Genomic DNA, 15,460 nt, shown 5'->3' with positions numbered 1-15,460 from the left:
AATTATTTCACTCAGAAAATCTCAAAAAATCATTAAATTTACCTTTGGAGTGAATGTAACACAATCTCTTGTATTATCCCAAAGTAGAATCCTTTTTGTATCACAAACATAGGTGTTTGTAGACAACAGAACTTATGTCATTATAAAAAGTGTAAAAAGGAAAATTAATGTAGGGCAAACTATAATACATGATATTATCACGTGACTTTGTAGGTTTTGGAATGCTTCTTAATAATCCAGCCGCTAAATAAAAACATCTATTTGTTGGTTATTTTCAGCCATGCATTATTACAAAAAGAATTTCTTGATATACGGAGTTATTATTAATGATTTAAATGAATTTTGCTAGTGACAACCGTGTATATAAGTAAGGTGAAGAAGTATTTCTCAAGTGCCATATTTAAATTCATTTAAATTTAATAAGACATCGTAAAGGACACGGGGAGTATATTTAAATTCTATTTATCTGCCTTAGATAATCAACTCAAACATGTTGCCCTTTTAAAATCTTGAACATTCTTGAAATGTTCCCACAAGATGTCTTACAGAGAATGGCATCGAATTCAGCAAAAGTCTAAAACATAATAAAATCTTACTGACTACATAAAAAAAAAACTTACTGACTACATTAAAAAAAAACCCCCCACCAAAGATTATTGACATAAATTCTGCTTGGTTCGGCGTTTTTCAGATCGCCACATTCTGAGTTTGCATAAAAGACTTGGAGAGTATGCTAACATTATATTCAAATCTATCTCGAACAGTTCATTTAAATATCTTTCACTTACAAATGCGGGACATGTCTAAGAAATACCTTAAAATGTATTTAGAAAGCGGCATTGCATTCAGCAAGAAAGGGAATTGTCTTATAAGCTGAATGTTCTTATACTTTAAAAATCATGCCAAAAATTTGTGATGTAATTTCCACTTGGGGATCTGTCAATATACCTACAGGACTTTTTGTTAAACAAAATGTATATGTTTTTGTAGTATTTTACAGCATATAAGTAAAGAAGGATCAAAACAGGGACATGCTGCTATCGCCATTAATTTCTTAGGTAGCAATGATATGCATCATATATCTCTACTTTATTATTTATTTATTTATTTTGAACTTTTATATACTGGCGTTCATGTATAAAATACATATCACATCGGTTTACAATGAAAGGGTTATTGCATAAAAGTATTACATAGAACAGGGGTTACAAGGAACTGGGATCCATGAAGATAAATACATGGGGTTAAATATAAACTGCTAATATGTCATTCAAGTATAGAACAAACATTAAGTTAAATTAAAATAACAAACAAATAATAGATTAAACTAAAGAGCATACATTGAAATGGAGGCAAACTCGAAATGAAAATGCTATCAACTTCAGAGAAAAGCTCGTAGTTACTACAGTGGTGGGAGGGGGAGATGGATCAGAGAGGATCTGGGGTGAGAAGAAGGGGGGGGGGGGGCATTTATTAAATGTAGATTAGCATACCAGGTAAGATCAGTTGAGAGAGAGGAAGGGATTTAACATAAGGGTTACAAAAGGTGGCTAAGGGGCTGTGGGTGCTGAAATGGGGTAGAATATTGAGAAGGGATGGAAAGTAAAGGAAAGGGAGTAAAGGGTAGAGAATTAAACCAGTCTGTGAAAACTTTTGTTACAATGTAAGATAAGACGTGGAATGTCCTGATTGCAGGTGGTATGCCCTGATCAGGGTCAGTATAAGTGTCCTGTTATGAGAAGGAGGACATTTGTCCATTAGGGAGAGAGAACGATCGTCCATAAGGGAGTGAAGCTCATTTAAAGAGCCAAGATATTTCTAATAGTTCTGATTTTTTTTTTGTCAAAATCATTTTTATTGAAGAATTAAGACAGTACAACCATCAAACATTAGAAGAGATGCCCAATTACTACCACCTGTTGTCAAGTGTGCTGCCCCCCTCCTTTTAATAGCCAGTAGATAACCATCAGACAAAATCTGCTAGTTCAATCACACAACCCATTCGCACCATTCATTCCAGTCACACACTCATCCACTCCCTTCCCTGAACCCCTAGGAGAATAGCAAGTATAGTTTATAAGACATACATTTTCTGAGAACAAATATATAAAGTAAGAAATTAAAAATCAATAATCCCTTTAACATTTCCTCATACCCAACCTTTTATCTCATGTACTTAGATTTTAAAATTGCAAACTAGTACTACTCAATAATCACTTCCATGAAAAATGATAGCAACGTTCATCTAATTAGGGAAATGCTTGACTGAATAGCCACATTTTGAGCTTTTTTTTTTGAAGGTCAACGGGTATGGTTCTTGACGGAGGGCCGGGGGGAGAGCATTCCATTGTGGGGGACCAGCTGTTGATAGGGCGCGTTTCCTTAAAGAGGTCTTGGCTGGGGGGGCATAAAGAGTGTCTTTGTAGACACTTCTAACAGGTCTGGAGGAAGAGTGGGGTCGAAGAGGGATACTTAGATCAAGTGGGGTGAGATTGTGCATGGCTTTGTGAATTATCGTTAGGACTTTGTTGAGAATTCTGAATTTGATGGGTAGCCAATAAAGGTTCCGAAGGACGGGAGTAATGTGTTCTCTTTTGTTAGTGTTGGTCAGAATCCTAGCGGCGGAGTTCTGCAACATCTATAGGGATCTGATGCTGTTTGCTGGGAGTCCGAGAAGGAGAGAGTTGCAATAGTCGCTTTTTGAAAAGATGATGGATTGAAGCACCATGAGGTAATCCTGAAAGTGGAGGAGGGGTCTCAACTTTTTTAGGACTTGTAATTTAAAGAAACATTCCTTTGTGGTGTTGTTGACAATTTTTTTGAAGTTTAGATGGTTGTCCAGAATAATACTTAGGTCTCTCACTTGAGGGGAGAAACTAAATTGAGATGTGAGTGGTATGTTGGATGGCCCGTAGTTGTCGTCCTGGGAGATGATAAGGATCTCCATCTTGTTAGTGTTGAGGACTAAGTTGAGGCTGGTGAGAAAGTGGTTGATTGACTGAAGGCAGCCGTTCCAGAAGCTGAGGGTCTTGGGGAGGGACTCCTTGATTGGGATGAGTATTTGAACGTCGCCGGCGTAGTTTTAATGAGTTATCTTTAGATTTGCAAGTAAATTGCAGAGCAGGAGAAGGTAAATGTTGAAAAGAGTTGGGGAGAGAAATGATCCTTGAGGGACTCCCAGGGTAGAGCTGACCGGGTGGGATTCTTTGTTGTTAATTCTGACTTTGAAGAACCTGTTGCTAAGGAATTATTTAAACCAGCTGAGTGCAGTTCCAGTGATGCCTATGTCTGCGAGATGATCTAGGAGTGTTGAGTGGTTCACTGTGTCGAAGGCTGCAGATAAATCTAGAAGAACGAGAAGATAAGGTTGTCTTTTTTCTAGGCTCAGATGCATAACTCGGATGCATAACCACACATCACTTTTGTGCACTTTAGCTTATCTGTTCTCCTACAAAACTTTTATGATAATTTTTTTGGATTGTTGTATTATTTATATTAGTAATAAATTTGAATTATATTTTATTGTAGAGCCCCTGATGCAGCCATAAGGCGAAACTTTGGCCAGAGTCGGGCACTTTCATTATCTAATAAAATCTTTCCAAGGCATCGGTCTAGCTTTTGATTTCTTCACTTCGTAGCATAAGAAATTTATACATATAGGGGCGGATTTTAAAAGGCGCGCGAATAGCCTACTTTTGTTTGCGCTCCAGGTGCAAACAAAAGTACGCTGGATTTTAGTAGATACGCGCGGAGCCGCGCGTATCTGCTAAAATCCTGGATCGGCGCGCGCAAGGCTATGGATTTTGTATAGCCGGCGCGCGCCGAGCCGCGCAGCCTACCCCCGTTCCCTCCAAGGCCGCTCCGAAATCGGAGCGGCCTCGGAGGGAACTTTCCTTTGCCCTCCCCTCACCTTCCCCTCCCTTCCCCTACCTAACCCACCCGCCCGGCCCTATCTAACCCCCCCCCTTACCTTTGTCGGGGGATTTACGCCTCCCGGAGGGAGGCGTAAATCCCCGCGCGCCAGCGGGCCTCCTGCGCGCCCGGCCGCAACCTGGGGGCGGGTACGGAGGGCGCGGCCACGCCCCTGGACCGCCCCGGGCCGTAGCCACGCCCCCGTACCCGCCCCCAAAACGCTGCCGACACGCCCCCGAAACGCCGCGACGACCGGGCCCGCCCCCGACACGCCCCCGACACGCCCCCCTCCGAAAACCCCGGGACGTACGCGAGTCCCGGGGTCTGCGCGCGCCGGTAGGCCTATGTAAAATAGGCTTACCGGCGCGCAGGGCCCTGCTCGCGTAAATCCGGGCGGATTTACGCGAGCAGGGCTCTTAAAATCCGCCCCATATTGCAGAAGCAGATTACTCTCACTGAGAGGTCGGTATACTAAGCCGTGATAATGCATGATAATGGCCCATGTTAATCACATGCACATTTGTTTTGGGATAAATATTACATGTTAAACTTTGCAAATTTGTGTGGCCATTATGACAAAAAGGTTTCACCTCTCTGAGGTCCATATAAGTCTCTCAAGATAGTAATGCTGCACTGAAATTTGTCCTTTATGTGGATATGTGAACATAGGGAATGAGCTGCTTTATACAATTATGCAGCTTATCACTTAGTTTTGCATAGACTTTACCAAGAACTTTGCAATTGCTAAATAATGGTATAAAAAATGGAAAATAGCATATGTAAAATTTTACAAATGGAATAGCATGTATTTGGGGTTTTTTTTTGCACATTAATGTTTTTGTGAAGCACAGTGTACCTTGACAAATTGGCTACAGTGTTTTTGGTTCTCTGGCTGTTGCAAAGATGGTGCTCCATGCGCTCTTTGGTGTTGGACATCACTGATTTTGAGTATAGTGGCCAATTTCACAATGGTAACAGTAAAACCCACCACTAACACTTTATCCATTTATTATAAACATTATAGTTATGCTTAAATTCACTATTTTTCAGCTAAAGAACATTTATTCTTTTAAGAGACATCTTGACCACATTGGTGGAGCAACAGTAAGGGGATCATTTTCTAAGCATATCGCACACGAAAAGGGACTTTTTGTACGAGTCAGGGAGGGGAGGGGAGAAGTCGGGGCAGCGAGGAGGCGGACGCGGCGGTATCTTCGCTGGTGGTGATAAGGTAAGCACTGTTATCGTTGCCAGCAGCTTTCCCAATAGCACCACCTTTCACAGTAGCGCTGTTGGGTGCAAAAGCCGGCAGCGATAACACCGTGGTGGTGCGATGGCTGCCGGCTTTTGCAGGCTCGCCCCCCCCTTTGCCCCCCACCCCCCGTTACTGCTGGATTCACCATTCTGTGTGAGAATGGTGAATCCAGGCCTAAGTATCCTAACTAACCAGCTACATAAAAAGAGTAAGTTTGTTATTATTATATATATAAAATATAAATTTAATATGGATGAATGGTATGAAATTTAACTACTAATCTCTTGTCTATTTGATGTTATTGCAAAATTGGTTTTAAAATATATTAAAAGTAAAAGAAATACACTAACTGAAAAATTCAGGAGAAAATTTCCTATAGAAATACAATTATTTTATGATACATGCCTTCGTATGAATCACAATGCAATGAAAGAATGAGAACTGTCTGCTTTGACAGAAGATACAATGATTGATTCTGCAGATGGAAAGTTCTGACATTAGATAGCCTTCAAAATTGGTACTAGTAACAGATGGAAATAATAAATGAGTGTTAAGATAATTTTACATGAACATGAAATAGTTCATACATGTTATGTCATTACTTTTAGACTTGGATCTCCTTATAAACATGTAGACACTACTTTTTACAATATAACATTATATGGTAAAGATCAGTCCCCTGTTCTATATTCTGTTTAGTCATACTGGCATCTATTTTAATTTATACATGATATACCAGTCAGTAAACTCAGCTTGTTTGGCAGAAACATGATATCTGGAAGGCTGTGGTCACACTAGAACCTGATATGTCTAGAGTGTGTGTCTTGGAGTACTCTTAGAAGTCAATGCTTCTTTATTCCTGGGCAGATAGTGTTAATAAAACCATTTCTATAAGGTAAGAGTCAACCTAGAATTAAGACAGAGGACATATTCTGTACTCCTACAGTAGTAAAGAATCTCAGGTTTACTGTCAGGAATGATGACAGATGGAAAGCAGACTTCACATGTAGATAGGTAAGTGGACCTATACTTCATAGGAAGTATAGGTCCACATACTATAGCCTGTGAAGTCAATATTGATCAGACAGCAAGTTAGCTGGGTAACTTTAGCTGAGATATTCACCAAGACTCATATAAATTTAGACCTGCTCTCTACCATGACCAGACTTTAGGCCTGGATTTATCAAAATGTGCTAAATATTGCATGTGATAGGAAAAGGGGTGTGTTTTATGGTAATAGGCAGTTTATCACAAAGTGTGCTTTGCATAGATATTATAACTTTTTTGCACTTTGTGATAAGTGCCAGAATTGTTGTATTTCCTACATATAACCACTGGGGGGACCATTTTTAGTAGTTGTAAGTTCCTGGAGAGCCAGCCTAGCTATCAGGGCCCTCCTACAATGTGTGAGAGAGAGAGAGAATGCCTAACCATAATGCCCTCATACTAGGTAGGTATTTATACCTCTATATGAGGCCCACATAGTCACTCGAGGTGAGGTTTAGGTATTAGTGTAGGGGTTAGGGGCCACTTTGACATTCAAAGTGAAATGTACGAACAGAACAGTGCACTCTTGTGAAGATTTGATGACCTTCAGAGTGAGGAAACTCATCCAAAGATGAGATTTGTGCAATGTTCTCTCAACCTAGCTTGATGGACTCTCTACCTGGGTAACATCAAGCTAGGTTGAGAGAACATTGCACAAATCTCATCTTTGGATGAGTTTCCTCACTTCGAAGGTCATCAAATCTTCACAAGAGTGCACTGTTCTGTTCGTACATCTCACTTTGAATGTCAAAGTAGCCCCTAACCCCTACACTAATACCTAAACCTCACCTCGAGTGACTAGGTGGGCCTCATATAGAGGTATAAATACCTACCTAGTATGAGGGTATTATGAGTAGGCTTTTTTCTCTCTCTCTCTCTCTCTCTCTCTCTCTCTCTCTCATCATAGAAGGCACCTTTGACTATGAACCTATGTGCATTTATTTTAAAAAGTCAAAATGCCATCATTTTTTCCTTCTAGAAAAGAGGTTAACAACTCTGGTTAAATGCCACAAACCGGTCTGGTTTTCAGGCCATCCACAATGAATATGCATGAGATATATATTTGCATACAATCAAGGCAGTGTGTGCTAATATACATCATGAATATTCATTGTAGAAATCCTGAAAATCAGATTTGTTTGTGGTACTCTAGGACCAGAGTCTCCTACACCTGTAATAGAATGTACCTGAATAAATAATAATTTGTATTTCATAATAATAATAATAATACCACTAGGCTATTCTGTTAATGCTGCAGGGAGTTTGATCAGGTAAGCATGTTGATCTCTGTTGTTCACCTATTTGGCTTGTGGTAAATGACATTGCTTATATTTAAAGTTGATGGTATATCCTTGCCATGATGTAATAGCATCAGTATGTATCCTGAGTTATCAGTCTATGTCTATTCAATCTGTAGTGGGACTCCCAGTTGGCTGGTTGGCTGCACTGTGGGTGCTACATTGCTGGGCTTCATCTGGTGGGGTGAAACCTGATTTCCTGGGCCGTTGACATGGACATGGTCCATTGTCACTAACAGTCCTGATCCCACTTTCTTCTAAAGTTGTGCAAAGGGTAATGCTGGATGGGATCAAAAGACAGAATACTAACAAGCAAAACAACACCCAACATTCTCTCTCTTTCTTAATGATCCTAAGTCCAAGAAAAAGAACAAACCTTTGAGTCCACATTGGTATTCAACAAAAATTGACTCTAATTTAGAAATCAAAATCCAGGCCAAGATGGTGAATATCAAAAACAACATGAGGAAAATAAGTGTCAAAAATGTCATAGTCCCTGTATCCATGCCTCTCCTTGTAGCTCTTTGCTTCCTTGCACCATCATCCATTTCAAGTAATCTTTTCACCTCTCAGGGTAGGTCATCCCCTTTGCAACTCCAGCATTCAATAACTGCGAAAAGATGGAAAAAATCCCGTAAATACAAACTAGTCTTTCAAAGTTAAGACCACCTCACCCACTCCTGGAATGTAAAAAAATCTCAGCTCTCTTCACCTCGTGCTTTACTCCTTCAGCAAAGGTGAAAAAAAATCCAATCCAATCTGAAAAAATATCAAAATTCACACAGCTCAAAAATCCCTTCCCCCCACCCAACCTCACCCTTTCCTTCTCCCTCTGGACATACCAGGCTAATAACTGCCTAGGATAAACCTATGTTTTTGTATCTTACAGTTTTTGTTGATTTATATATTTATCTCTCTCTAATTGTTTCTTAGTTTAAACTCTGTACTGTCTTCCATTGCCCAGGTTTTATGCTCCCTGTTTAATGTAACTTTACTTTCTACCTTGATGTTAATTGGTTTCCCCTCAGTTACATTGTAAACCGGTACGATAAGACCTAGTCTTGAGCATCGGTATAGGAAAAGAAATTAAATAAATAAAATAAATAAATAAATAAATCCATTCTTTCGGTCAACGCCTCTTCAGCACAGAGAAACCTCTCTCCTCCTGGTCAGTTCACCTGGGGGATGGCAAAAGACCCAAATCACATGCTAGAGGGAACTTTTATAGTCACCTTAAGCCTTCCCACGAAAAGGTGGGGGGATGAGTGCAAAGAAGGATCCCCAAACTTGCCCATCCACTACTATGCTACAAAATAAAGCAATAGCTTAGTGCAGGCAAAGCTGTGTCACAAATCAGACTGAAGAATTTCATAGGCCTATTATATAACTATGCTCCTCCCCTGTCCAATCTGCTTTCTTAGCATAAGAAGTTTCCTGAGTTGTGATGAAACTGAAAGTGATGATCTATCCAAAAATAAGAAAAACCCAGACAAATTCTCTGTAGGTCTTCTTTCACATCAGAGCTGTCATCAATCTTTTCTTTATCTCATGTGCCATAATCGCTATAATATGGACACATTACTGTTATCTTCAAGGTGTCCAACCTCTCTTAAATGAAAATAGGCTTCCAGTCATCATAACTAATCATTTTGAACAGCTTAGGCTATAAATACCAATCTGAGATCAGTGACTGAATATTTAAGCCTGTAATTTTATTTAATCGAATGGCCCTACCTCCCCTTCAAGCTGTCAGGAGACTTCTGAACTGAATAGCTATAGCTGATAGTAGTCTAGGCTAAGCTACCTATTTTGCTCATGCGTAGGATGAATTTTACCAGTTTTTCATAATGTCATGATCGCTTTTTATACATTTTGTTTTTAAATATATTAAAGATAAAGTAGTATAATTGCAATGTTAGTCCACTTCAATGCATGGAAAAAAAATAAAATAAATGTATTAGGAAACAAAAAGTACTAATATGTAATGCTGTATATCGGTGATTCCCCAACATGTAGTGGGGACCCCCAAACCGTCAGGTTTTCAGGATATCTGCAATGAATATGCATGAGATAAATTTGCATGCAATGGACCAAGGTGCACTTTTAGTTCACAGTTTTTTGTTTTAAATATTGTATTGAAACATGAAAAACAAAACAAACCAAAACAAATTCCCTTCTCTATGCATGCTTAAATCATCTTTGTCAATTAAGCCAGACAAAGGCCACATATTTCAATATTTGTTTTACTCATCTCTGCAGTCTGCAGGTAAAATTACCTGCATTCTAGATTGTAAACCCTCTGGGGAAAGAGAATGTAAACCTCTCTGAAATGCTGAAAGGCAGAATAAATCAAATAAATAAATAAATGTGTGTACTTTTACCCATGGAAGGTTAGGCAATAATCAAAACCCTGATTTCTGCTAAATAACATTTTACTCACAGAAAGGTCTTTTATTATTTTCATACTATTTTTTAAGGGTGTTTTGAAAAAGTTTTCTATGAAGCCAGTGTAGTTTGATGGTAGTGAAACAAAGATACTTACAGCACAATGAGATTGCACCAATCAAATGTGTAGGAATAACCAGGGCTGTGGAAATGCCATAAAATATATAAAAAAAATTGACCAGTATGTTAAAAGTAAAAATTAAGTTTCATTTCTGCCTTCTAGATTCAATTTACAAAAAATCAGAAGACTTCTGATTTTTTGTAAATTATCCTATATGAGATAAAATAATGCCAACCAGTTGGAAAATGCTATGCAAATAAACTAACCCATTAGTGTGTAAGTTTAGAGATGGTAATGTATTTGAGTTTAACGGCTCAGAAGATCTGAGCTGACATTTATTCTAAGTTGCTTGGTAAGCCTTGCTCCTTAAAAGATATCTTATAATGAAATTATTTTTCTCTTACTGGCTGTTGGTATTCAGTGTTTACTAGCATACCCTATAATCTGCATTGGGGCAAAATCTTTGCATCAATTTTCAAAGCAAAATTACATGTATACTATCACTTTGAGACATGCAATGGATACAAAGTACCAATATACATTTGCACCTTTTTTTTTTTTTTATATGGGTAGATTTTTCATGAAAAATAATGGGGTAGATTTTCATAGGTGCGTGTGCGCATCCATGTGCGAGCACTTCCCAGCACACACACATGGAAGCACCAAATTTATAACTTGCACGCGCCCGGCCAATTTTCAAACATGCCTGGCCACACGCGTAAACCCCGGGCTGCGTGTAAGTGCCGGGACCACAAAAGGGGGTGGTCTGGGGGGTGGAGTGGGGTGGCCCAGGACAGCGCTATTCCTCGCTGTCCTGGAGCCTCGCACGCTGGCCGGCTGCTGGCGTGCGCAAGTTACTTTAGGTTAGGCCTGAAGTAACTTGCAAAATAAAAGGTGAAAAAATTTAAAAAGGGTTTTAGAGGGTGGGGAGGAGAGGCGAAGGGGAAGGGAAGTTAGGGTAGGGGGTAGGAAAGTTCCCTCCGAGGGAACTGGGGGAGGCCTCGATGCGTTGCCATGCGAATGTCAACAAAATTGATCCCCCCCCTTGTGTGCGCCACCGCCAATTTTATAACATGCGCACGCCGGCGCGTGCATGTTATAAAATCGCGTGCGCGTATCTTTTAAAAATCTACCCCTAAGTGCCTTGAAAAGAGTGACGGGTAGATTTTTATTCGGCTACGCGTGTAAATTCCAGCCTTTATGCTCATGGCCGGGCCTTGCACGCGCTGAGCCAATTTTCAACACAAATGCCGGCCTTCCTGCAAAGGGCAGGGTAGGGGGCGGGCTGGGACAGCGCCATTGTTTGCTGTCCTGGCTGTCGGCGAATTGGGTCTTGAAGTAAGTACTGAAACAGAAAAAAAAGGAATGGCTAGGGTTTAGGGGGTGGGGAAGAGAGGGGAAGGGGAAGGGAGGTTAGGTAGGGGTAGAAGGAAATTGCAAATGTCCCTCCACCTCCCCCACCCCCGTGTGCCGCATGCACATGCATGCGCGGATTATAAAATCCAGCGTGCATGTGTGCGCGGCCCCTGGATTTTATAACATGCGCACCGTATCACAGGAATACAGGAAGCAAATCTATGTTCATTTATTTAAAATGTTTATATGTTTATATTCTTTGTGGATAATTAACATAACATAAACATCAGTATACATACATAAGGTTACAAAACAAAACAATCACATCACAGAAAGATGTTTCAAAGCAATTGATCTAACACCTGACTCAAGGCATATAACCATGGATACTGTTGCATTCTTGGCAATTAATCATAGTAAAAAGATGGGTAAGCTAAGGTAAATAAGAATGTTTTAAATTTCTTCCTGAAATGTAAGTACAAGAGGCATGATTGTCAACTTAAACCAGTGTTCATTCTAGTTTTAACTGAGAAGATTTTTAAAAATGTTGAAGGACATATATATGATTAGCAGCAAACATAGGCAAGGAGAGATGGAGGAAATATTTCAAAAACAGAGGAGCTGTGCCTAGGCTGATGGGCACAGCTCTATCAAGAATCTGATTGATATTATCTTTTTTAAGTGTGTTGCATAAGATAGATTTAAATGTCATTAACTAATTCTTCTCATGGAATGTAGGTGACATCTAGTCTCCCAAATATGTCTGACCTTATTCAAAATAATACATAGAGATTGTACTTTTTAAGAAATGCACTTACATGATAAAGAACATAAAGTTGTACAGTCACTGGGTAGAGCAATGCTATTTCTTCTCAAGAGAGGTTATTTTAATCCATAGAAAAAGAAGGCAATTAAATTATAATCATAAGCACATTGTAGGGTGGAAAAATTGTGCCATGAGTTTTGTATGCACTAATGCCTGATTTTTAAAAAGCCCACTGTCATTTTTGTTGAGGATGTATATAGCAGTTAGGCCGTATGGATTCAGAGTTTTCACCCAGACACTGACTAGTTTGAAGGCCACAGGCCAACCTCTGAGTGAACTCCTGTTTACTGTCTTGCACTGTGAAATGTTTACGAATAGGCAAAAGTGTTTTAGTTATTCCACTAAGTCTATGATAAGAAAACTAGCAATTAACTTATACTAAAACCTGAGAGAGAGAATGAAGGCCGCACAGCTGTTTCTGAAAACTGATAAGAACTCAGAGGGAGGGAATGCTGTTGCTTTCACAAGCATTTGTAGTGTATAAGGGGAGACAGCAGGAAAGAGAGGAGGGATAGAGCCTTGGGCGTGATGGCATGGCTGATCCTTTGGAAATGTAAGCTTTTTATATCTATGTAGCAAATGTTATTATCTACCTTTACTTTTTCTATATGATCTTATTTTATTTGTTCTATCCTCCTATCACTGAAATAAACTTACTTTCTTACCTGGAACCGTGTTGTACTGAATTCACATTTTTGTGTGGCTCTTTGAGTCAGGGATAAGCTCCTGGGTTCAAGCCCCCAGGTATAATCCCAGTAATTGGGTGTGGCCATTTGTGTAGGGGATCAGCCCCTGAGTTCAAGCCCCCAGGTATAATCCCAGTAATTGGGTGTGTTTTTATGAGATTAGCTCCCCAGGACTAAGGTCCCCATGGCCGGGCCATGTGTACACGAGCTCATTTTAAAAATGGCCCTGCCGTGCGTGTATCTCCCGGTACATGCAGAAGTACCGGGCCATACAAAAGGAGCAGGCCATGGGGCAGGGGCAGGGAGAGGCATGGTGGGGGCCAACCGGGACAGCGGCCATCAGACCCTGTCCTGGGTAAGTATGCTTTGGCAGCCAGTCAGTGCACGGAAGTTACTTCTGCTCCAAAGGAGCAGTAAGTATTAAACAAAAAAATTTAACTAGCTAGGTAGGGGTTAGGGGTCAGAGAGGAGAGGAGAGGAGAGGAGAGGGGAAAATGTAGGAAGAGTAGTTAGGGGGATAGGGATCTGGGAAAACCCCACTCGTGTTGCTGCGTGTATTTTTGAAAAGTTCCCCTCCCCAATGCGCGTGACTTGTCACCTACGTGCACATGTGCGTGCCGATACAAAATATGTATGTATGGGCATCGGATTTTATAACATATGCGTGGCGATGCGCATATGTAATAAAATTGGCACATCCATGTGCGTGCTCCGGAACCACATGCACATGGATGCCCGCATGTTTTTTTTTTGTTTTTTTTTTAAATCTACTTTCAAATGTTTTCTCACAGTCTTTCATTGCTGAACTGCAGAGTTAAAGTACAGTTCCTTGATGTCCCATGAATTATTCTGGATGGAGGCTTCAATTATCCATTCAATATTAGATAAGTCTTCAATGGAAAGACACCTAAATGATGTAAATATCAGGGACCACATCTTTAAGAAAACACTTTGCAATGGTAATGGCCAAGGTTTATGCAGTTGACACAGAGGCAGGCAGAGAGAAGAGAAGAACATATAATCGTATATAAGGTATGCCAAAGAAGTCCAAAAGGTACTTGTGAATCAGATCCAGTTCAGGGTTGAAGCTGGAGAGTCAAATCTCAGGAAGTTTGCAGAGGTAAATTGGGACAAGGAGTAGAACAGAAACCAGGAACAGAGTAGGAATAAAGGCTACACATGAAACAGAAGCAGACAAGAACAAAAAAATTGAAAAAATATATTTTGGAATTTTGCGGTATATAAGATTTTAAAATAAATAAATGTAATAATGGAAATTATTGACGTCAAAGCTGGGAATCAGAATGTGAGTGGTTATACAATCAAAAAGTACAGGCCAAAGAGAAATGCCAATACACCAGCTAATCAGGTCTAGCTCTTGCATGTCCAATCAAAAACAAGAGAGCAGGACTGAAGGCACTCAGGAGAAGAAATAAGCTAGGAGGACAGACGTGTCTCTCGATGGTAGAGATAGCTCACCAGGGGGATCAATCATTAGGAGAAACCCCAGGAAACTGGTTGATATTTACACTTAACAGATGCACATACAAGAGAATGAATTCATTTTTTCTCACTCCCACATACATCTTTTTTTTTTTTTTAACTGATAGACTATTTTCTTATCTCACAGGATTGCTTCAAAGAATAAACATGGGTAACATAGTGGGGAGAACTATTATGGACCACAATCCTATTTGGTTTGGGCTTCACACATCTTTTAAATGATCTGGAATTACAGCTGGAGTTTAAACTCATGACTATATAATGATAACAGGTCATACAGTATTTGGTGTACAAGTGGTCAATCTCTGCAGCCAACAATGAGCACAGTTTTGGGAAACCTGAAAAGTGGTTATCAGTGGAGATAGAATCTCTTCCTCTGCCAAAAAGAAAAAAATGAGTTTTATTCTTTTAGAATTTGGGGAGCTTCTAGCAAAAGCAAAATGAAAAAAACAAAAGAAGAAAACATTTCCACCCTTATATTTCAAAATCCTCAAGGGAAAAGTACCAGTAGACAGGTACAGCTAGAACAACTTATAACACAGTTACACATGGAAGAGCAGATAGTGCAGCCAAATTTGATAGATATAGTTTTTTTCAGGTATGGTAACAAATCCGACAAATTATTATTTTAGACTTGCTAAACCATTATAACAGTCTATTTCTATTTTAGCTATAAAAAAGATACTAAGACAGGGAGTCAGACAAATCCATGCAAAGCAAATCAGTGAAGTTTGCAAAATCTTTTAGGAACTTCTATGCTCAAAAATAGAGGAAAATAATGAAAACTTTTTTTCAGCCCTAAAGCTGAGCATCTCCATTTTGAATGCATCAATAATTATCTCTAAAATTATTAGAAACTACAAAGGAGTAGGACGTGCTGCATGTTGTTATGTGGAAGGCTGGATTTTGATTCTCAATCCCATTTTCTGCTCCTTTTGGTGACTGGGGCAGGGAATGCTGCAGAGCCCTACAGGAGGGAGGGACACCCTGTCGGTGCAAAATGGTGACAATGAGATGGCAATTTTCAAAGCTGTTTTCACAGCTAAAAAGCTAACATATACACTTTCAACT

This window comes from Rhinatrema bivittatum, chromosome 9 (assembly GCF_901001135.1).
Source record: "Rhinatrema bivittatum chromosome 9, aRhiBiv1.1, whole genome shotgun sequence".
NCBI lineage: Eukaryota > Metazoa > Chordata > Amphibia > Gymnophiona > Rhinatrematidae > Rhinatrema > Rhinatrema bivittatum.
The sequence above is the reverse complement of the archived record's forward strand: the minus strand, read 5'-3'. Positions refer to the sequence as shown.